Source organism: Bos mutus, chromosome 23 (assembly GCF_027580195.1).
Source record: "Bos mutus isolate GX-2022 chromosome 23, NWIPB_WYAK_1.1, whole genome shotgun sequence".
NCBI lineage: Eukaryota > Metazoa > Chordata > Mammalia > Artiodactyla > Bovidae > Bos > Bos mutus.
In genome coordinates, this window is record NC_091639.1 from 21,148,607 (window position 1) to 21,172,745 (window position 24,139).

Here is a 24,139-nt window from a genome sequence, read left to right on the forward strand (position 1 = left end):
GGAGACAGTATACGAGAATGAATTCTGAGATTGTTATGAATTTATCATTGTTACCTTTATCAGAGAGGCTTGTTTCAGTTTACTGGCTGGAGCCATGGGTATGATTTTAATTTTTTTTTCTGTTGTTTTAGTTAACACTAAAACCTGGGTTTAAGGGGTCCCACCTAAATGATGTTGACTTGTCAGAATTCCCTTAGCATATAGTAGAAGGACCCTGAAGACATGTGTGGGTTATGTAATATTTGCATTAATTTGATTGATGAAAACAGACTGGTGATGAGGACAAGATTCCTTGTAATGTCTCCAAAAACAAACAAAAACAACAGGAATTGTATAATTTGATCATCTATGAGAACTGAGAGATTTATTTTTTAGGTAACAATAGTTCATTACATGATTCCACTGTGGCTAATGTTTATAAGGTCATGGAAGTGTATACACTCCACAGTGATCAAACCAAAAAGATATAAGAGGATCTGGAGAATGAAGCATAGATCTCTCTCTCTCACCCTCACTTTTGCTCTCTCTTTGTTATGTAAGGGTTAAAAGTTCTCATTTTTTGTAGTAAGTAATAAATCATATTTAAAAGTAAAAATGCAGATAGAATAAAAGCATGTTATTAAGAAATATGGGTATATAGAAGAAAACACTAAGTTATTAAAAATGTGTTACCTCAGGAGAATGGGAATTGAGTGAGAAATGATGAGGAAGGGAACTGCTATTTTTCATCGTAACCCTATATATTATTTTATTTTTTTAACTGTAAACATATATGTCTTTAATATAAAAGAAAATTAAGTATGAAGGAATGGAAGGGATCTGAATATTTACCAATGATGGTGAAGGCATTGAAGGGATATACATTATCTGAAAGCATGGAAAGCACACCTCATCAATTGTTGCAGCACAGGGTCCACAATGTGAGGTGGTGGAAAATCAAGTTGTAAAAACAGCTTGGGTCCAGGATATGGAAAATCTTGAATACTAGGCAAGGAATCTAATCAAATTCATTTAAAAATGAATTTTTAAAATTCATTTTTTAAAAAAGAAGAGGTGTGAAATGATTAGAGCAGCGCTTTAAAACATTTATTATGACTGAATAACAAGGGATTCAAAAAGAGACCAGAAGCTGGGAGGTTACTACAAGGGTCTATTGGAGAGAGGCTGAGAACGTTAGCTCTGGTAGTGGCAGTGGGAATGAAGAGCAGAGTAGGAATGTTGGAGAGAGGAAAGAGCTGAAAGAACGTTTGAAGTTTCAATCTGAGGTGCTGAGAGAATGAAAATTCAGTTAACAGAAAGAAGCATGTATATGAGAATTGATAGGAATACATGATTTAACCAAGAAAAGAGCTCAGAAAAAAAATAAATTTAACCTATAACAATTGGCCCTGAGGATCCATTCACTAGAGGATGGATTTCTGCTTCACCCAGATACCTCTAGTTCAACTTGACCAACTACCCATTTATAAAATATCATACAGCTACCTGAATTCATGACTAGGATGGTTTGTTGTGGTTGTTTAACCACCAAGGACAGGGACACAGTTAGAAAGAGGCAGAAGCAGAGGCAATGGAGTATGTCTCCAGAAAAGATAATAGACTACATTTGCCAGGAAGTTCATACATTTGAGTATAAAATGGCTGAAGACCAAGATCCCATTGACCCCACTCCACTTTGCAAATCCTCATTTTTTTTTAACCATTGGTTATTGTTTATATTTTTTAATCCTCAAATTTATCTTCAGAGTACTGGCCTTCATTCATTCATTTTAAAGCAAAAAGATAAAGAATTTATTACTGAGAAATTCTTTCTGATCTTCACATTGGGGTGTAACAAAAATGACAGTATTGGTCTTTAGAGAATTGCTTTTTGGTGGCTGACCTGCCTTCTGATTCCTCCCCATCTCCTAGATAATTGGATTTTTTTGGACATAATTCTGGGATTAACATAATTTTGAACAAATGACAACCATTGGTCTGGCATAATGAGAAACCATTTAGCTCATAGAGGTATCTTATCCTGCCTGATCGTGTCCAAAACTCAGAACCTTCGTTTTCTATCTCAAAACAAAACTGAACAAAACCCAATATCATCTAGGATGGTGTGAATAGAAAGAGACATCACTAGAACTTACCTCTTCTTATTTGAATTTGTATTTAGGAGATGTCTTTAGCTATAGAAGTTTAGTCAAGAGAAAGGTTGCAAAAGGGTTGGATTCCAACAATCCTGAGAGAGGGAAGCAAATATGATAAGGTCAGGGCTTCAGTAAAAGTCACTAAGGGTCTCCATATGCAAGTAGGGTGAATGTGATTCTGGAGGCATCGAATAATCTGTATTGGTTCCAAATTTGATTTAAAGGCAAATAAAACCAGTTTGCACCCAGTGTGTCAGTGATCCCATAGGGGCTGTCATTGGTGAATTAATTTCCTTGGAGATAGTGTCTATCTTTTGTTTATACTTTTGGTCACGATTGAAGATTGCATCAGTTCTTCCACTCATTAATTCCATCTTAACAGGGCTTCCCTGGTGACTCAGACGGTAAAGAATCTGCCTGCAATGCAGGAGGCCTGCGTTTGATCCCTGAGTCAGGAAGATCCCCTGGAAAAGGGAATGGCTACTTACTCCAACCCACTCCAGTATTCTTGTCTGGAGAATTCCATGGACATAGGAGTTTGGCTGACTATAGTCCGAGGGGTCACAAAGAGCTGGTCATGACTGAGACACTATCACTTTTCACTAGCTGACTAATACACTATGTTTAAATCTAAAGAATCAGGGCGTGAAGAGAGCATGCCCAAGGCAAAAAACAAAAACAAACAAACAAAACCAAAACCAACCAAATAACAGAGTCTAGGAGATGGAGAAGATTAATTGAGTTTGTCTATATGGCCTGCTCATTTTTTCATGGAGAACCTCCTACATAGACTTCTGAGGTTTTATATTTTCCTCCTCCCTAAGTTAAATGCATTAAGCAACTGTTCACTGGGCTGATTATCTTCCAGTAGAAAACAGAAAGTTATCTCAGGATTCCCAACGAATAGGACTAAGGATTGAGATCAGTCTAAGTCACTTTATTTTATTTAGCTGTGTGGCCAAAAACTGCATTCTTGACTCTAATGAAATAGAAGATAGATATCATGAGATAAGCATGGATTCCAGAATTAGATCTGAATTTGAAATTTAACTTTGTCACTTTGTTACCGTGAATATTATTGAATCTGTTTCCTCATCTTTAAAGAACTGATTATAACACATATTTGACAGGATTGTTGGGCTAATTAGATGACAGCATGTCTGGAAACTCTTGGAATGTAGCAGATTTCCAATAATGGTAACTTGATGATAATGAGAGTAAGCAGATGTTCATGAATCAGTACAAAAGTGCTAAGAGTATACAAAAGTGACCTCACTTTCAGTTCTGCTCTGTGTGCAATATTTTAAGCTGGATACTTGCAAATGTGATTCATTTACTTCAAAATCACTTGGAGTGCTTGTGAAAAACACACATCTCTGGGACGTCCACCAAAACAGAATTAAAACCTCTGGGGATGAGTTTTAACTAGTTCCCAAGGCAATTTAAATGTATATTGGGCTTGGGAATCATTGCATTATAGAATCATTCTGTTGTTTTCTTTTTAATTATAAAATTAAAGTTTAGGTTCTAGTGGGGCCAATTTATGTATTCCCTTTAGGACTAAAGCCCTTCCATGAAGACTGAAGGAATACAAGCAAATGTAAATTACCATTATTATAATGTAGTAATATTTGGAAAATCATATATAAAACAGATAACATAATGCTGAGTTCCCTAAAATCACTAATAAGTTGCATGGGAGCTCAGAAATAGGCTTTAAGAGTTGGTACAGTTTTGTCGCCACCCCCCACTCCCCACCTCCCAGTTAGAAATGAGAGGACAGCTAAAGATGAAAAACAAAAGGCTATTTTCTTTGTTTCCATAAAGTGACCCACCATCTTCTCTTCCAAGTTTTGTTTGTTTGCTTGTTTCTGGCTCCAACCCTGCAAGGATGAACCCTCATCTCCTGCATTGGAAGGGCAGTGTCTTGAGGCCGGAACGTCGGCAAGTCCTCGCCTTTTCTTTAGAACTGAGAATTTTTGCAGTTACAGCTGCTTTTGCATGATTGAATCAAAATTTACAGTAATACCTAGTACACTGGAGAATTAGAAGCAGTGGGGAGTCAATGAAGAATTTGGGTCCCCATGAAGAGGGGAGGAAAAAGGCAGAGGCCCCACTGGGATTCGAACCCAGGATCTCCTGTTTACAAGACAGGCGCTTTAACCAACTAAGCCATGGAGCCTGCGTGTAAACCTGCATTATACTCAGTCTGTCCTTACCGTGAGATTAAATATTCTTGAGGCAGTTTGTGGGATTTAGAGCAGTTTACTATGAGAAAAGAGATAAACTTCAAGAAGACGTTTTGCTTAGACGCGCTGCAGAACAGATACAAGCTGGAAAAGTTTCGGGCAGCTTGAATGTTGGAACCAACAGGACTTCAACTAATTCAATGGGAATCGTCAATAAAAGTCGGAGCTACTCACTTTTTCTAAAAGGGATGCTGCTACTGCTAAGTCGCTTCAGTCGTGTCCGACTCTGTGAGACCCCATAGACGGAAGCCCACCAGGCTCCCCCGTCCCTGGGATTCTCCAGGCAAGAACACTGGAGTGGGTTGCCATTTCCTTCTCCAATGCAGGAAAGTGAAAAGTGAAAGTGAAGTCGCTCAGTCGTGTCCGACTCTCAGCGACCCCATGGACTGCAGCCCACCAAGCTCCTCCATCCATGGGATTTTCCAGGCAAGAGTACTGGAGTGGGGTGCCATTGCCTTCTCCCTAAAAGGGACAAATTCTTCTAAAAGCAAACTTTGATGTTACTGCACCTCGACTTTCGTAACTAAGTTTCTTCGTTCCAGTATCCTAAGTGAGGTGCTCTAAAAATGGAACTCCACTAACTAGTCTAAGCTCGTTAGACCGCCGAGTCGGGGCACCTAGCGTTCCTACACGTTTGCACTCAGCAAGCGGTGACTTGAAGGGGAAGGACCGCGAGCGGAGAAGGCGGCTGGAAGTGTAGAGTTAAGCTACAGTCAGGCATATCGCTCTCTAAAAATCCAAAAACGCCAGTGTCAAGGTGGTTGTAAAGACTCAGATCACACAACCATAGTTGTAAAGCCCCTCGGAGTGCTGAACGGGGAGAGGGCCTAACGGTCCCCTGCGGACCACAGAGTGTTCACTGGATCCACGTACCATCCTCCTTAGGTGGAGAGCCTTACAGTTCCAGAGAACCACCCACTGAACCCTACCCACCAAGGGCCCGCTTTCCAGAGCAACAGGTCCTCAACTCGCAAAGAAGGCAATGCCTTCTTCCCTCTAACCAGGTTCCTGCACTCTGCTATGACCCGCCCTTCGCTCTCCCAAGTCGCATCCCCGGAGGGAACAGGCCGAGATCTAGGTCTGAGGTTAGTACCCTGATCGCGACTTCGGTCCACCTGAACGCCCAGAAGGCGACAGAGGTGGCTGACCGGGGGAAACCGTGGTAGGATAAAGCAGGTGAGGCTCGCACGTGGGCCTCTGATATTCCTAAGGGTAGGAATCAAAGCTCCTATTTTGTACAAAGGAAGCAGAAAAAGCAGTCTATTTAAAACTACAGAAGTTTCTTAATATGTTTTTGAAATAAGAAAAATGTTTAATTAAAAGCCCTTTTGGAGGTAGTGTGGGAGCCCTTCTAGGATGCAGAATTAAGTCTCTAATTTCTGTAGAAACATGGGTTCAGACCCCACTGCCATATCCCAGGCCCCACAGGTCCGCAAACGGAACCTAAGTAAATAGGCTCTTCCTTAAAAGCTAAAGAAAAACTCCTGCTTCCGGAATTAGTTTAGATAAGAAGAGTTATTTCACCGAGGGCAAGTAGCTAAAGGTGTGGGGGGAGGTGGGGGGGGGCGAGGCGGGGGTGCAGCTCAGTCGTGTCGGACTCTTTCTGACCCTATGGATTGTAGCCCACCAAGCTCCTCTGTCTATAGGATTCTCCAGGCAAGAATACTGGAGTTGCCATTTCCTTCTCTAGGGTGGGAAACCTCCCTAATCCAGTCCTTTTCTCTGTCCTAGTTGGTGGAGTTTCCCAGAGATATTCAAACTAAAGAACTACAATGAAATAATATTTTCTATCAAGCAGATTGGTAAAAAAACAAACAAAAATAATTGTTTGCAGTAGTGTTGCCTATTAGCACTTGAAGTCATTGTATGAGTTTCCTGTGGCTTTTGTAACTAATTACCATAGCTCAGTAGCTTTAAAGAACAGAAATTAATTTTCCCACAGTTCTGGAGGTCGGAAGTCCAAAGTCAGTATCACTGGGCAGAAATCAAGGTTTTGACAGGGTCATACTCCCTGTGGAGGCTGTAGGGGAGAATCTGTCCTTGTCTCTTCCAGCTTTTGATGGCTACCAGCCTTCCTTGATATGCAGTTGCATTTCCTCTGCCTTTATATTCACATCGTCTTCTGTTCCATAATCTCCCTATGCCTCTCTCCTTTAAGAACACTTGGCATGGCATTCAAGCTCCATCTGGATAATCCAGGATAAATTCCCCATCTCAAGATCCTAAACTCAATCCCCTCTGCAAAGACGCTCTCATTTTTATTTTTTTTTTTTTTTGCCATATAAGGTAATATTGACAGCTTCCAGGAATTAGGGTGAAAATATTTTTTGAAGGATCATTTTTTTTCAGTCTGCCCTACAGAAGTAACATCCTGATTCCTCCACCTACAGACAAGAGATTAACTGGTTATAACTTCAGTTTCTTTCTCTTAATAAAATAGGAATAATAATATGAACTTTCTTATATATTACTGAGAATATAAAAGAACTATGACAACATCTGGGGCTCTGTAAGAATTTAATGGCTGTTAATTCTCAATGTCACAGCAATGTTCTGTGTGGGACATGGTGTCAAGGAAACAAGCCCTTCCTTGGCTCTCTGGGGATAAATTAGTAACATTTAGGAAAGACTAAGACAAGAACCACCAAAATTACCATCACACACATTTAATTCAGCAATTGCATTTTCAAAAATTTCTCTAATACACACACTTATGAAATGCAGATGTTATTTATTTGTGTTGTTTATATTGTTAAATGTGACTTGTTAAATAAAAATATATCCATAACATGGAATATTTTTGAGACAAAAGGAAAATAAGCTATTTCTATGCTGATATGGAAATGGAGGCTTAAAACTCAACGTTCAAAAAACAAAGATCACAGCATCTAGTCCCATCACTTCATGGCAACAAGATGGTAAAACATTGGAAACGGTGACAGATTTTATTTTCTTGGGCTCCAAAATCACTGCAGATGGTGACTGCAACCGTGAAATTAAAAGACGCTTCCTCCTTGGAAGAAAAGCTATGACCAACCTAAACAGCATATTAAAAAGCAGAGACGTTATGTTGCTAACAAAGGTCCCTATAATCAAAGGGTTTTTCCAGTAGTCAGGTATAGATGTGAAAGTTGGACCATAAAGAAAGCTGAGCACCGAAGAATTGATGCTTTTGAACTGTGGTGTTGGAGAAGACTCTTGAGAGTCCCTTGACTGCAAGGAGATCCAACCAGTCAATCCTAAAGGAAATCAGTCCTGAATATTCATTGGAAGGACTGATCAGAAGCTGAAGCTCCAATACTTTGGCCACACGATGCGAAGAGCTGACTCATTGGGAAAGATTGAAGGTGAGAGGAGAAGGGGATGACAGAGAATGAGATGGTTGGATGGCATCATGGACTCAATGGACATGAGTTTGAGTAAGCTCTGGGAGTTGGTGATGGACAGGGAGGCCTGACGGGCTGCAGTCCATGGGGTCGCAAAGAGTCTGACACGACTGAGTGACTGAACTGAACTGAACTGAAAAGGCAAGGTGCAATAGAATAGATTTGAAAAGTGCAAAATATGAGAAAAATAATAGGCTTCTTCTGGTTTGCATGCAAAAAGCACATCTTTAACTTCAGGCGTGAAGTTATCATTCCTTATATGTTTGTGAGAGGAATCAGAATCCAGTGCTGGAGTGGAATGAAATAGGATGAAGACTGATTTTCAATTAATACATTCTAATAACTATCAACCAATTTCTGCTTATTTCTTAAATCTGTAAGAACATTTCAAAACCATTTGACATACTCTCTTCCGTAGGAACTTTTAAAGGGGTCACAAGACTGCTTTAAAGAAATGGGTCTACAATAGAGATGGCAGCGGTGGGATTCGAACCCACGCCCCCGAAGAGACTGGAGCCTTAATCCAGCGCCTTAGACCGCTCGGCCACGCTACCACGTAAATGCCCCCCTCAAACTTCTTCTTAGCAGTTTAAAAGACTTGCACAAACCTGTGTTATTTTTCCTATTTTCCCCCTGTACATACAACTCTGTCATTTCATCCACGAATAAAATCCGCAAACAGGTTCCTACTTTAGGAGATTCACATTTGCCTTCTGTGCTATTTTTCTGATACTCGAAAGTAAAGGGAGAAGCAGCCAATGCATAATTCCCTCAAACTCGAAGTCATAAACTCGAATCAGTCATTAAAAAAAAAAAAAAAAAAGGATGAGAAATCGCCGGCACAGCACCCACCGAAACTCGGGATGTAGAGATCAGGAGTCTCCAATTTGTCAACTGCGTTTGGGAGTCAGCAGTGGGAAGTTATTTTTTATTTCTTCACCTAGAAAACAGAGACGCTCTTCTCCCCGCTCACACGGAACTTAAGTCAGAGTTTGTGTGTTTGTGTGTGATTTCTTACTAAAGAAAACAACTGTGCAAACCGACCTACTTTTCGCTGAATGTGATCATGTTCTTAATTTATAAAGTTCAGGGAGGGGATTAGTTTGCTTTCAGTACGTGGTGTAGCATACTCTCCAAGCCCAGAGACTACTTGCTCTACCCGCTCCAACCTCACCTATGCGAACTTCGCGAGTCCACGGGTCTCCTCCCCACATAATCCCTGTCTCCAGACGGCTCATCCTTTAGCTGAACAACCTGATCCATTATATGCCGCACCGTTTAAGTGAGCCCTACTATGATCAGGGGAAGTCGTGCGTAATTCTTCAAAAGGTCTGATTATATTATATACAGGGAAGAAGTGGTCTTTTTTTTTTTAAAAAATGAGATTCAGTTCAGTTCAGTCGTTCAGTCGTGTCCGACTCTTTGCGACCCCATGAATCGCAGCACGCCAGGCCTCCCTGTCCATCACCAACTCCCGGAATTCACCCAGACTCACGTCCATCGAGTCAGTGATGCCATCCAGCCATCTCATCCTCTGTCGTCCCCTTCTCCTCCTGCCCCCAATCCCTCCCAGCATCAGGGTCTTTTCCAATGAGTCAGCTCTTCGCATGAGGTGGCCAAAGTATTGGAGTTTCAGCCTCAGCATCAGTCCTTCCAATGAACACCCAGGACTGATCTCCTTTAGGATGGACTGGTTGGATCTCCTTGCAGTCCAGGGGACTCACAAGAGTCTTCTCCAACACCACAGTTCAACTTCAGCTCTCAGCTTTCTTCGCAGTCCAACTCTCACATACATACCTGACCACTGGAAAATCCATAGCCTTGACTAGACAGACCTTTGTTGGCAAAGTAATGTATCTCTGCTTTTGAATATGCTATCTAGGTTGGTCATAACTTTCCTTCCAAGGAGTAAGCGTCTTTTAATTTCATGGCTGCAATCACCATCTGCAGTGACTTTGGAGCCCAAAAATAAAGTCAGCCACGGTTTCCACTATTTCCCCATCTATTTCCCATCTATTTTCTGGTCCCATGGACCAGATGCCATGATCTTAGTTTTATGAATGCTGAGCTTTAAGTCAACTTTTTCACTCTCCTCTTTCACTTTCATCAAGAGGCTCTTTAGTTCCTCTTCACTTCTGCCATAAGGGTGGTGTCATCTGCATATCTGAGGATATTGATATTTCTCCCGGCAATCTTGATTCCAGCTTGTGCTTCTTCCAGCCCAACGTTTCTCATGATGTACTCTGCATAGAAGTTAAATAAGCAAGGTGGCAATATACAGCCTTAACGTACTCCTTTTCCTATTTGGAAGCAGTCTGTTGTTCCATGTCCAGTTCTAACTGTTGCTTCCTGATCTGCATATCAGAATTTTCCACAGTTTATTGTGATCCACACAGTCAAAGGCTTTCTATATTTTTTAGTTAAAGAGAAAATGTATGGAAAAGTATCAAAGGAGAGTGCCCAAGAGCAATTTGAAAGTAGAGACTAGTTAGGATATATTCAGTCTACTACTATTGCTGACATCACTTAATCCATGATGGAGGGACAGGGATGTTTTTTAAAAGTAACTGAAATAGTCTGTGAAATATTTGGGATCTTAGGGTAAAAAGTACAGCATTTTGAAGGTAAACTTTTGTTACAAAGTGTTGCTAAATGAACTAAATTATGTAGAATTTTAATGAAGTAATCACATAACATTTTATCAATAATAAAATATTCCTGTTCAGTAGAAAACTGAAATTTTATCTGTGATTGTTAGTTCTGTAAAATCACAGATGATTGCCGGGAGCCACCACGGGAGATCCCACCCATGACAAAGGTCATGCGGACAGAACCCGACAGGCAAAGGCGGATCAGGCCTCAAGGGACCCCCTGAATCTGCTCGAGCATCCACCCCAAAACCAAAATCTGTCTCTCTTACTATTTTGTACCTTTCACCAACTCTTCTGACATTAACAGGGGCTATCCCCAACCACCTTTCTCTGGAAAAAGTCAACTTAGGGTTTTAGTTAATAAGTCTCCTGGGCATGAAAGGAATATTTCTATTTTAACCCCTCTGTTGGCATTCTAGCTTGCCTGACAGGTTTATCCATACTCTTGCAATTAGCACACTTGATTGTTCACAACTCCCCAACCTTGAAAGGCACGGGAAGCCAAAACATTCTAAAAATCCTAATGAGCATAGAGTTCTTTAAGGGATGAAAAATTATTAGAATAGACAGTACTGGTAAAGGGCTTCATTATTGGGCCAATGCTTGCTGCCAAGTTCCCATATCCCTTATCCATTGTGCACCTGGGAATGCGTTAGTTAACACAGTTGGAATGTAAGAAAAACAAGTAGCAGCCTTGGAGTTAACCACATCAGACCTTTGAGCTAATTGGTTCTTTCTTTGTTGTGACCCACTGCACCTTTGCTCCATGAGAATGTAACTGTTTAGTACTTTCTGAGGCTGGGAGAAATAAAGAAGAAACACTTTAACGGAAAACAAGTTTTCTGGCTGATCAGCCTTTATCAATAAAGGGTCATAAAATGTTCACAGGCCTCCAAGGCCACAAGATAATGTACACAACATTGTTTATGGGAAAGGTATGCAGAAAAAATCCTGGTTTTGATAAAGACAAAACAGATGTAATGTTTGGGCTGACTCTATATGACTTTGCATCTTTCATTTCCCTCTATGTACAAGTCAAGGTATAAAAGTTCCTTTTGAAAATAAAGTTATGGGCCTCGCTCACCAAAGCTTGGTCTCCCCGTGTCATTCTTTTTTTCCTTTTCTCTCTTTTTCTCTCTCTCTTCTTCTTTCAGGATGACTCCTTGGAACACAGTAGCTTTATTGGCTTTCTGTGTTAATCAAGGAAGATCAAGCCTCTTTCTCTTCGCTTTTTTTACTTTCCTTATCGCGTATGCTGTCATCCTGAGGGTACCCCTGGATCCTGCTGGGGCTGGACCCCGGCAGATGATAACCACTCTGTCACTACACCTACTAGCACAGGACTTGACACATCATAGGTACTCAGGAAAATTTTAGTCAGTTGTATAGTACCCATACATTAAGGTAGGGGTTTTCATCCAATAAAAACTTACTGAAACCATACAATGTACCAGTCACTATTTTAAGTTCTGGGATGGGAACGGTGAACAAGAAAAATACAAAGTCGATGCCCTTGTCGAGCTTATATTCTAGAAGAAAAGACAGACAATAAACAATGCAGGACACTGGGGTTTGATCCCTGGATCAGGAAAATCCCCTGGAGAAGGGAATGGCAATCCACTCCAGTATTCTTGCCTAGAAAATTCCATGGACAGAGGAGCCTGGTGGGCTATGTAGTCGATGGGGTCACAAAGAGTCGAACACGACTGAGTGGCTTCATAGTCATAGTTAAGTGAGCCCGAGTTCTACTGCTTCTCATCTACTGAGTAGCTACAAGCCTATCGGCAAGTCACTTAAACTTATTCGGTCTTACTTTTATCATATGTAAATGATATGACAATAATAAAAGTTGCCTACAGTGATAGACGATAGATGGCCACTACATGTAACACACATATAAGAGTACCTGCCCGTAATATGCACTCAATACAGTTTGCTATCATCATTTGTATCATTTATTAGTATTCATTGAACAACTTTTTTGTATGTCGAATTCAGTCTTTTAAATAATATTGTGAATATTATCCTATTTTACAGATAATGAAGTTTTAAAAAATTGACATATTCTCAAAAAAACCAAGTGAATTATTTTTCCTAACTTAATAGATGGCACACACAAGATTTACACTTCAGTCCTACAATATCTATTTTAGGACATTTTTCACTTTGCCAGATTGAAATCCAGTGTATTGTTTCTCCATTTTCAATCATCTCACCTCATTTCTTCCACCTTATCTCGCCTCTGTTTACATTATTCTGGACTTTTAGCCAGAATAGAAAGGCCTTCAGATCACGGACTTGGTCAGACATGGATTTTAAGGGGAATACTGGCAGACAAGGAAGATGCAGAGCTAGATAAGGATACTCCAGCTTCGCCCTCAGCAGAGCTAAGCATATTTCTGTGTCCTCACTGTTTCAGTCTAGAAATCTTCCAGCCTGTGGACCCAACTCAGGCCCCTCGTATCTGTATGCCACTTTCTACCCACGTAGTTGTGAAGTAGGGCACAGTGAAATCTAATGAAGTCTGATGTCTGCCAGCAGTAAGTGGTATTTAAAGCATGTGTGTGTGTGTGTTAGTCGCTCAGTCATGTTCGACTCTTTGAGACCCCATGGACTGCAGCCCACCAGGCTCCTCTGTCCATGAGATTTTCCAGGCAAGGATACTGGAGTGGGTTGCCATTTAAAGCATAGTGGGAGAAAAAAAATTCACCGTGTTTCATATTTATTCATGGATGAAATCCTGAAATAATTTTGATCATTATGACATACTCAGAGCAACAGTATATATGCCACAGCACATACTCTTATCTTGCACTCTGTTTGAAAAATACAACTTCTCAGAAAATTTGTATAAACATGAAAGAGAATCGATAGTTCTATTGAAACCTTTTTATCTCAGAGCCTTCTTAGCGCAGTAGGCAGCGCGTCAGTCTCATAATCTGAAGGTCCTGAGTTCGAACCTCAGAGAAGGCACAGTAGTTTTCTGACTCCTACATGCTTTCATTTGAGAAAGAAGCGGGGTAAGGAACAAAATTCCCTATCCCACCAATCAAGTTCTGTGTGAAATCTAGGCCCCAGGACTAACTCCCTGTCAACATGATGCGATTATAAATGGAACTGTAGTCCTTCAAGAAGTTTAGCTGATTTCTTTCGAACCAGGTTCCTTAGGCAGCAAAGCAGTTTTTCAACATGTTTCCTATAACCATATATCTGGATTAACCGTCTCTGCTGCACTAGAAAATTAGCAAAAATTTATTACCTTAAAATAGCATACTGCCAAGTCACTTCAGTCGTGTCCAACTCTGTGCGATCCCAGAGACGGCAGCCCACCAGGTTCCCCCGTCCCTGGGATTCTCCAAGCAAGAACACCGGAGTGGGCCACCACCTCCTTCTCCAGTGCATGAAAGCGATGAAAGTGAAATCGCTCAGTCGTGTCCACCTCTTAGCGACCCCATGGACTGCAGCCTACTAGGCTCCTCCATCCATGGGATTTTCCAGGCAAGAGTACTGGAGTGGGGTGCCATTGCCTTCTCCATAAAATAGCATAAATTTATTATTTTACAACTCTGGAGGTCAGAAGTCTGAAATGGGTCTTGTGGGATTAAAATCAAGGTGTAGCCGAGCTGCCCCCTCTCTAGAGGTCTTGGGGAGAAATTACTCCTTGCTTTTTCTAGCTTCTAGAGGATGCTCCTATTCCTTGACTCATGTTCACTTCACTCTGACCTCTCTTCTGTTGTCTCATCTCCTTCTCTAACTCTGACTCAGCTACCACCCTCTTATAAGGACACTTTGATTACATAGAGCCACCCAAATATCCAAGATAATCTCCCTATCTCCAGATTCTTAATCACATTCCTTTTGCCTGGCAAGATAACATATTACCCAGGTTTTAGAGATTAGGAAATGGGCATCTCAGGGTGGGGGTTGTGAGACATAATTATACCTACCATAGTCTTCCTGCTGGTCCCCAAAGATTCACACTTGTGTCACATGAAAAAAATATTCACTCCATTCCAATTTTCCCCAAATCTTAACTCATTTCACCATCAACATATCTAAATCTTGTCCTTTCAAAACTTCCAAATATCATCACCTAAATCACCCAGATTTGGAATGAGTGAGGCTCTGTGTATAATCAATTCTTATTTTATTTTATTGATTGCTTCTTTATGTGCTAGATATCCTTCTAAAATATTTTATGTGTATTTACTCCACAAGTCCTCCCATTAACTCTGTTAGGTAGGCTTATTACTATTTCTCTTTTATACATGAAGATAGTGATGCCCATTGAGAGAAAGCAATTTACCAAAGCTCCCGTAACTAATAAGTGGAACAGTTGAGATTTGAGTACAGGCAGTGGGAACTAGTTAAATAAAGCCCTAATCAAAATGAACAGAAGTGAGATCCAGGCATTGTTGGGGGAAGGGGCATCAGTTTTCTATTTAATATTGCTACTCAAGTTCTTAGAGTAATAATAGTAGCCACTTTGTAACCATTTCTCATTAAAAAGTTAAAAAATTATATTTTAACACATCAGTGATTTTATTAAAGAACAGATGACACTCTGGTTAGTCCAGCTCTATCCTATGCTGTCCCCATACTCTTTCATTGCTTTATTCTTCTCCGCAGACTTCATCAGTATCTTATATGCTTACTTATTTTATATATTAATTTTCTTTATTTTTCATGTCACCCCCAGCAGAATGTGAGATCCGTGACAGCAGTGCTTTTTGTTAGCTTTGTTTGCTACTGTATTTCCTGCCCTTAGAAATATTCCTGGGGTGGTTACTGGAGGCAGCAGGGATGAGGGGTGGCAGGCAAAATGAGTGAATGTGGTCAAAAGGTGCAAACTTCCATTTATGAGATAAATAAGTCCTGGGGATGTAATGCACAGGTTGGTGACTATAGTTAACAATATTGAATTGCATATTTAAAAGTTGCTAAGACAGTAGATCTTAAAAGTTCCCATAATATGGGAAAAAATGTAACTGAAAATAAAAGGAAAGACAGACAGAAATATGCCTGGTATATAAAAAACCAGCAGCTTACATTGTTGAATTAATTGATGGATCAATAGGAGACAAAAAGATAAGGAAGCTCCATAAGTCTCTAGGGCTGAATCTAAGTTTCCTTAGATATCTGGCAGAATTCTCCAGCTTGCTCTTTTCACAGCGACTTTGTCCTAGCTCTAGGGTGTTTGTATCTAGGACATTTTTCCTTCCAGTTGATCATCATTCCTGAAATACTCTAATGTTTTCCTTAAGAGAGATAGCATGGGAATATACTGTTCTTCCTCATAGTCCCTTCAAAATGTCAAGCACGACCCTGCAAACATCCTAATTTTCCTTTGTAGCTAGTAATAGGTTCATTGTTCATTATCTTATTTAATGAAATCAATTGTAGAGCTAGAGATTGTTAGAGTCTAGAGAGTTTTTCTTTCTCTCTGGATACTTTAAACAATAACACACTGTAGGTGATCAAAAACATTTTACCACAGTTTAATGCAAAACCTATTTGAAAAGTGATTGAGGTATAAAGTCACATGCAGTATTAGGTGGCTTGCATTTGAATTGTCATCTCTTAAGAATGTACTTCTTTTTAAAAGTAAGTAGAGTTCTAGGGCTGTTAACTTTCGTTGAGAATTTGTGGAGGATCAGTAAGAAGACACAGTTAACTAGCCAAAATAAAATTTTCAGGAGTTTGCCCTACCTTCGAGCAAAAAGGTAAGGCCCTACTGGGAGTCGAACCCAGGATCTCCTGTTTACGAGACAGGCGCTTTAACCAACTAAGCCATAGAGCCACCTGAATGACTATAGGAGAGTTAAATCTACCTCATTTTACTTTGCTCCAATAGGGCGCAGGAATGGGGGGAGCTTAAGAAAAAAAAAAAAAGACTATACTACCCTGTAGATGGCTCTGAGATGAACTGAGAAAGTAGCATTGACATATATAAATACTTATCACGTATAAAGTGGGAAGTTGCTATATAACACAGGGAGTCCAGCCTGGAGCTCTGTGATAACCTAGAAGGGTGGGGGATGGGAGGTGGAAGGCTAGAGGGAAGGGAGGCAAGTTCCAGAAGGAGGGGATATGTATATAATTACGACTGATTAGCATGGTTGTACGGCAGAAACCAACAGAATATTGTAAAGCAACATTCTCCAATTACAAAAATAAAAGGTTGACAAATAAGTTTGAGCAAATCAGCACGAGTTATGAGTAACAAGTTTCAACAGGTAGGAAAAACTAAGAACCATTTTGAGTAGTTCTGAAGAACTGCTACACAAGAAGCCAAATTCTAACTGGAGGTGCCGGGGATTGAACCCGGGGCCTCGTGCATGCTAAGCACGCGCTCTACCACTGAGCTACACCCCCTACAATGTCAACTACTTTGTGGAAAATATTTAATGCCAATCGCTATCTGCATTATTTTTCAAGAACCCTGGCCTAGTACAGGAGAAGACAATGGCACCCAACTCCAGTACTCTTGCCTGGAAAATCCCATGGAAGGAGGAGCCTGGAAGGCTGCAGCCCATGGGGTCGCTGAGGGTCGGACATGACTGAGCGACTTCACTTTCACTTTTCACTTTCATGCATTGGAGAAGGAAATGGCAACCCACTCCAGTGTTCTTGCCTGGAGAATCCCAGGGACGGGGCATCCTGGTGGGCTGCCGTCTATGGGGTCGCACAGAGTCGGACATGACTGAAGTGACTCAGCAGCAGCCTAGTACAACCCAGCTCTGTTCTGGAGAATCTTGTCCATGCATTTGCCCTCCTCACATGAAGCTCTTGGCTCTACAAGAGTATGAAGAGCTAGAAACTAGAGTAACATCTACTGACTTGCAGTGGTTTATTCTGTTCTACTCTAGGGATATAGTTGATTTAAGGAAGGTTCCTTACAACCTTAAAGAAGAAACTATTGCTTTGAAGATTACAAATTTAGAGCAATGTAGTAACAAAGTAACTAGGGAGGAAATTTGTAAACTAGGAAAGGTCAGTTAAAATTTTTGTTTTACAAGTCACTGATAAATTAGAAATCTGAACAACTTATTTCTAGACAAGATGGTTGAATTACTGGGTGTGAGTGAGGAGGTGGCCAGCATAAAAAGGTCCCCAACTTTTTCTCTGAGGATGGTAAAGAGTGGTTATGATGTCTGTCAAAGACCTTGGGGACTTCCTGAGCTTAAGTTTGACTTGAGAGACCAGTGCCCAAACAAACTAGTCAGACACTTGTTGAATAAAAATGATAAAATCTCATGTATTTTGGCTAGAGTAAGACTCCATACAGTCACTGTGATTTCATTCATAGAAAAATCTAGGGCCATTTTGTGATCATCAATGTTGCCTGAAAGACTGGTGAGCTAGAAGATACAAGTAACCATATCTTAAAATAGGGCGATTAACTCTTGATTGCTGTCATGGCTCCATGTTTGAATAGGAAGGAAACTTTGGGAGCAGTGACTGAACACCAGGAACTGATCACCAGATTCTCTACCTTGTAGAATACTGTGGCAGAAAGCTAAGGGAACAAAAATGTAGCCAATGGTTTCACTGGGATGATTTTTTCTTTCATTGAAATTACCTCAAAACCCCATGTTCTTCTCTATAGAGAACATACATTGCTTTACCCATCAAACTAGAGGAACTGGGGTGAGTGTTTCAACTTTTTTCTTGTTTTATGCCATTTAATTGATTGGTTCCAAACTTTTCTCAAATCTAGGAACAAGTACACTTGAACTGAATCAAGATGTCTTCTCCCAGTGAGTAATAGATGATGCTAACAAAGTAATGCTCAAAATCCTTCAAGCTAGGCTTCAGCAGTATGTGAACTTCCAAAACTGAGGAAGTTCTGGAACTTCTGAACCAAGAACTTCCAGATGTACAAACTGGATTTAAAAAAGGCAGAGGAACCAGAGATCATATTGCCAACATCCGTTGGATCATAGAAAAAGTAAGGGAATTTCAAACAAAACATCTACTTCTGTTTCATTGACTACACTGAACCTTTGTGTGGATCAAGACCAACTAGAAAATTCTTCAAGAGATAGGGATACCAGACCACCTTACTTGCCTCCTGAGACACCTGTATGCAGGATAAGAAGCAACAGTTAGAACTGGACATGGAACAATGGACTGGTTCAAAATTGGGAAAGGAGTACATTAAGACTGTATATCATCACCGTGTTTAAACTTATATGCAGAGTATTTATCATACAAAATGCCAGGCTGGATGACTCACAAGCTGTAATCAAGAAATATCAACAAAAGCTATGGAAAAAAACATAGCTTTGTCTATAGGGACCTTTATTGGCAAGGTGATGCTTCTGCTTTTTAGCAGGTTTGGTATAGGTTTCTCATAGCTTTTCTTCCAAGGAGCAAGTGTCTTTTAATCTCATGGCTGCAGTCACCGTCCACAGTGATTGTGGAGCCCAAGAAAATAAAATCCTCAGATATACAGATGATACCACTCATGGCAGAAAGCAAAGAGGAACTAAAAGCCTCTTGATGAGAGTGAAAGGAGAGTGAAATAGTTGTCTTAAAACTCAACATTCAAAAAACTAAGATTATGGCATCCGGTCCCATCACTTCATGGCAAATAGATGGGGAAAAAGTGGAAAAAGTGACAGATTTTATTTTCTTGAGCTCCAATATCACTGTGGATGGTGACTGCAGCCACAAAATTAAAAGACGCTTGCTCCATGGAAGAAAAGCTATGACAAACCTACAGGGTATATTAAAAAGCAGAGAAATCACTTTGCTAACAAAGGTCCCTGTGGTCAAAGCTGTGGTTTTTCCAGTAATCACTTACAGCTGTGAGAGTTGGACCATAAAGAAGGCTGAGTGATGAAGAATTGATACTTAGGAATTGTGGTGCTGGAGAAGACTCTCAAGAGTCTCTTAGACTGCAAGGAGATCAAACTAGTCAATCCTAAAGGAAATCAACCTTGAATATTCATTGGAAAGACTGATGATGAAGCTGAAGCTCCAATACTTTAGCCACCTGATGAAAAGAGCTGACTCAACGGAAAAGACCCTGATGCTGGAGAAGGGCAAGAGGAGAAGCAGGTGACAGAGGATGAGATGGTTGGATGGTCGCATGGACTCAATGGACCTGAGTTCAAGCAAACTCCGGGAGATAGTGAAGGACGGGAAGCCTGGAGAGCTGCAGTCCATGGGGTCGCAAAGAGTCGGGCACTACTTAGTCACTGAACAACAACAATCCGGTTGTTGGCTCAGTGGTAAAGAATCTTCCTGGCAATGCACCAGACGGGGATTCCATCCCTGGGTCGGGAAGATTACCTGGAGAAAGAAATGGCAACCTAGCCCAGTATTCTTGCCTGGGAAATGGCAATCCACCGCCGTATTCTTGCCTGGGAAATCCCATGGACAGAGGAATCTGGTGGGCTATAGTCCATGGGTTCGAAAAAGAGTCAGACAGGACCTAGCGTCTAAACAACAACAATCCAGTTGTTAATCTTTTGCCTTTCGAAACTATGCTGTACTATGCCAACTCCAGGGAGATGCTTCACTTTCTAGAACGCGTTGAAGGCAGAAAAATAGGACAGCAACGGTAATAGGCAGGTGGAGCGTTAGACAAGGGTATTTCTGTTATCCCAAGGAAAAGAGTCACAGAAACTCGCAGCTAGGAAATAAGTGATAAAGACTATTATATGTATTTTTTTAATATATGTAATAAAAAAAAAACTTTAAGGATTTGCAGGAAATAACGGGCCATATGTGATAAAGTAACTCATTTGAGGTACCTGAAGGCGCCAGACTGGTGGGAGGAGGAACCTGCATCTTTCGGGTGGGGCCGAGGGGCTGGACCCAGGGGCCATCTTCCTTCAACTACAGGTGTCATCCCGTGCAGTTTCTCTTCAAACCCCGCGCTGTCATTCTCAAGAGCACGGTCAAAATCTATTGTGACATCTTTCCACCCGGAGCCTTTTGGGACGGGTGTGGAGGTGGGAGTGGGGATAGGGGTCGGCAGGAACCTCGGCAGCTTCCGCCTCAGGAAATTTGGTGAGCGCTTGAAAAAGTCCAACCCGGAAAAAGACTGTTCACTTCAGTTCCTCCCGACCTCTTGTCCTCCTCTGTTTCTCTCGGACTCAGGTTGTCTAGAAAATCAGCTCGTAGAAAAGGTAACGCCTTCTCCCCTCTAACCCGGTCCCTGCACCCCTCGGTGCGCCCCTCCCCATCCCCGGTGCCCTCTACCCTCGGTCGCATCCCCTCCCCCTCCTGGGGGGCACGAGCAGAAAGCCGGACTAGGGGGCGCTGCGCACAGGTTCGTAGCTGCGCGTCCCCAGGAGACCCCGTGTGGGTGGGGGAAGGGCCGTGGGAGCTGGGGTGGGTCTGGGGGCCCCAAGGACAGGCGGGAGCTGAGACGACTGAGGTGACGTGGGCAGGGAGGCCCGGGACAGGGGAGGGGAGGCCCGGGACAGGGGAGGGGAGACCCGAGGAGCGGTCCAGACTCCGTCCTTAGGGTGGGATCTCGCAGAGCCCGGGTGGGTGCGAAGATGCGCATCACGGATCCCAGCCCTGAACTTTGGAAATTAAGACCATGAACGTATTCCGCGAAAAAGGGCGTCTGTCGCACAGATGTTTCTTTCCATATCTTTTACAACAGGTTCTTTAAAAGGTCGGGCCTCGAATTCCAGGTGGTTAGAGATGAGGGGGCTGGGAGTGGGGAGGGGAACTCGTCTGTTTTCCGGTTGCGGACAAGAAATATAACTTCTTTTCGCTGACCCCTTAAACTCTGCCGGCAAACCTAAGACTCTTCTCAGGGTCGTCACAGTTCCAAAGCCAAGTCTCATTATCCTCAGCTGCCATCTTCTTCAGAGAATTTCCTTTAACCTAGGGGGGCCGTCTCACATTGGTTATGCCTCTGGGGTCGGAGGGTGAGCCCATAGCTAATGATTGATGGACGTGAGTTACAAAAGTCCATCCGTCTTCCTTCACGGTGGAAATAATTATAGTGCAATTTATCTGAAACTGAACTCCATCAGAAATTGCATCCTTACTTCTCTCCCCTACCCTGTCTTTCTTCACTGATTCCCTTAGACTACTCTCTCAATAAATTATGTGTACCTGAATCCTAGTCTCAGCTTCTGTCTACTGGGACCTGAAACCAAGTCAAGGAGTATTCATGAGATCACAAAGATTCAATGTGCTGTGGAAGAGACTTTGGCTACTCTTTACCAGGTTTGGGGAATCCAGCTTCCAGAACTACCATGGGGACTTTCAAAGCCTAAAAATCACACAGTCCACAGGGAAAATACCACATTTCTGCAGCATCTCTCATGGGGGGAGACTGTATTGGGGTCTTACTTCCAGGGATGGGCTGCTTAACAAGATGGGAAAGGACAGTTTGAGAAGGTCTGAGTCTTGGTTCTCTGGGACTTTAGAACACTGTCCCCAGGGACTCTCCTCAAAGGTTTTGTGGTTAGCAGAGCCTTACTGATTCTAGATGCCTGCTGGATGGTGTGTTCCGGTAATAGATTCCTGTGACAACACTGGTTTTGGAACCAATTAGCTCAGGTCTTTCCATGATAGATTGTACGAACCTCTGGTTCAAAAAAATAAAAAATCCACAGCAGTAGTAGTGCCAGTAATGAGAATGATGATCACCATGATAGTCACAGTCAAGTTTTAACTGCTGTAACAGACAGAGTTCCTGAGACCCTCCTGGGCAGTCTGCCCCTCCCAGAAGTTTCTGCCTGTGGCTTTCTCTGGGGCTAAGATCTGTTACATGGATTGGTGAGGAAGGGAGAAGTGGAAAGTTGTATCTCTTGGTCTTCTCTTTTTATAAAGACTACCATCATCGTCATCAGAAGCAATATTCTGATCAGGACTGCTGCTTTCACACCTGTCTCTCACCTCCCCTCATCTCCCAGTGCAAGGGAATTTTTTTTTTTTTTTCATTTCTCTGGTCTTGGCTATCCCCAAAACAACTTCTCTTTTTTCTCTTCAGGGCCAGCCACTGGAGGGCATAAGGGATATGACATCTGGACTTTCCAGAGCAGTGGCAGGATTGAGACCTCCTAGACTTTATACCACTCAAGTGCAACAGACTCCGGTGAAGCCACAGTTCTCTGCCTTCATCATCTTAGGTCTTCACTGTGCAACAGGGGATGTTGCTCCCCTGGGGCATCCACTTTTGTCCAACTAGTTTCCTGGTTTGGACTGGACCAGTATCTTGAGAAGATTTTATACATTGTATCATCCCATCATCCTCCACCCACTTCCTGGCACCTTGAGTATTCTGATCTGAAAATAGTGACAGATTTGGAACCCTTCTGAGCACTGTTCAGGTCCTTGAGGGTTCTCAAGAACTGCAGAGATTTCAAGATAACTAAGAAATGAAACACACATTTTTCAACACCACTGGTAGCTGGTTCTGCAATCCTGTCACTGCCCTAATAACACAGTGCCCAGTAAAAGATGTATGGTGTCTCAAATCCTGTCACAGGGTTATGACCAAGGACAGGCTTCCCTGTGGCTCAGTGGTAAAGAATCCCCCTGACAATGCAGGAGATGCAAGAGATGTGGGTTTGATCTCTGGATCAGGAAGTTCCCATGGAGTAAGAAATGGTAACCCACTCCAATATTCTTGCCTGGAAAATTCCATGGACAGAGGAGCCTGGTAGGCTACAGTCCATGGGGTCACAGATTCAGACATGTTCAAGGACATTCAGTTTTTTTTTTTTAATATATATAATTTTATTTATTTTTGGCTCTGCTGGGTCTTTGTTGCTTCGAGGGTTTTTCTCTAGTTGTGGCAAGCAGGGACTACTCTCTAGTTGCGGGACCTGGGATTCTTATTGCTGTGGCTTCTCTGGTTGGGGAACATGGGCTCTAGGGTGCCCAGGCTTTGGTAGTTGTGGGCTCCTGGGCTCTAGAGCACAGGCTTAATAGCTGAGGCGCATTGGCTTAGCCGCTCTGTGGCATGTGGGGGCATGTGAGATCCTCCTGGATCAGGGATCAAAGCTGTGTCTCCTGCATTGGCAGGTGGATTCTTTATACCACTGAACCACTAGGGAAGCCTCAGATTTTTTTTTTTTTTTTGGCTGTACTGGGTCTTAGCTGTGACACACAAGTTCTTCAATCTTTGTGGCAGCGTGTGGGCCCTTCAGTTGCAGCATGTGGGATCTAGTTCCCTGACCAAGGATTGAACTCAGGCCCCCTATCTTGGGAGCATGGAGTCTTAGCCACTGGACCACAGGGAAGTCCCCCCTAGCTTTGTTTTTTTTAACCCATTTTTTTTTCTTACACGATTTTGAATTCAAGAAGACAAAATATCCAAATATTTTGAAAATATTTTCCATTTCTCATGTGTGTCTATCATCTATGAATATTTAGAGTCTTAAGAATCACTTTCCTGGTCATTTCTGGCTTAGTCTGCCAATTTTCATGTTGCTGTATAAAGATTAAGTCAGGGATCACATCTATTTAGGTACAAACCAGAATTATATTTTATATTACTCACTGATACTTATATTTTGTGTACTTTTTAAAAAAAGACCCTTTAAAGTGCAAGTAGCTGTGTTAATAGTAATTTGTGAAAAGAGAAAGAAAAAAACACCGATTTTACTCTTCATACAATCTTTTCTTTCCTGTTTCTGATATTCTGAAATCTGTCTTCATATAAAGATTGAAGTTTAATTATAAAACAGCATGGGCTAGATAGGGCTTCCAGTATATTCTTGACTCCTCTGATT

General features: G+C 41.8%; 5 non-coding genes across 5 annotated transcripts; 1 reads left to right on the forward strand and 4 right to left on the reverse strand.

Moving 5' to 3' along the window:
* Positions 1–4,243: 4,243 nt before the first annotated feature.
* Positions 4,244–4,317, reverse strand: TRNAT-UGU (transfer RNA threonine (anticodon UGU)). Its single transcript has one exon. It is a non-coding gene; the product is annotated as a tRNA-Thr (tRNA).
* A 3,925-nt stretch (positions 4,318–8,242) lies between these two features.
* TRNAL-AAG (transfer RNA leucine (anticodon AAG)) lies at positions 8,243–8,324 on the reverse strand. Its single transcript has one exon. It is a non-coding gene; the product is annotated as a tRNA-Leu (tRNA).
* A 4,997-nt stretch (positions 8,325–13,321) lies between these two features.
* On the forward strand, positions 13,322–13,394 carry TRNAM-CAU (transfer RNA methionine (anticodon CAU)). Its single transcript has one exon. It is a non-coding gene; the product is annotated as a tRNA-Met (tRNA).
* A 2,753-nt stretch (positions 13,395–16,147) lies between these two features.
* TRNAT-CGU (transfer RNA threonine (anticodon CGU)) lies at positions 16,148–16,221 on the reverse strand. The gene has a single exon. It is a non-coding gene; the product is annotated as a tRNA-Thr (tRNA).
* A 503-nt stretch (positions 16,222–16,724) lies between these two features.
* TRNAA-AGC (transfer RNA alanine (anticodon AGC)) lies at positions 16,725–16,796 on the reverse strand. The gene has a single exon. It is a non-coding gene; the product is annotated as a tRNA-Ala (tRNA).
* Between the last annotated feature and the right edge of the window lie 7,343 nt (positions 16,797–24,139).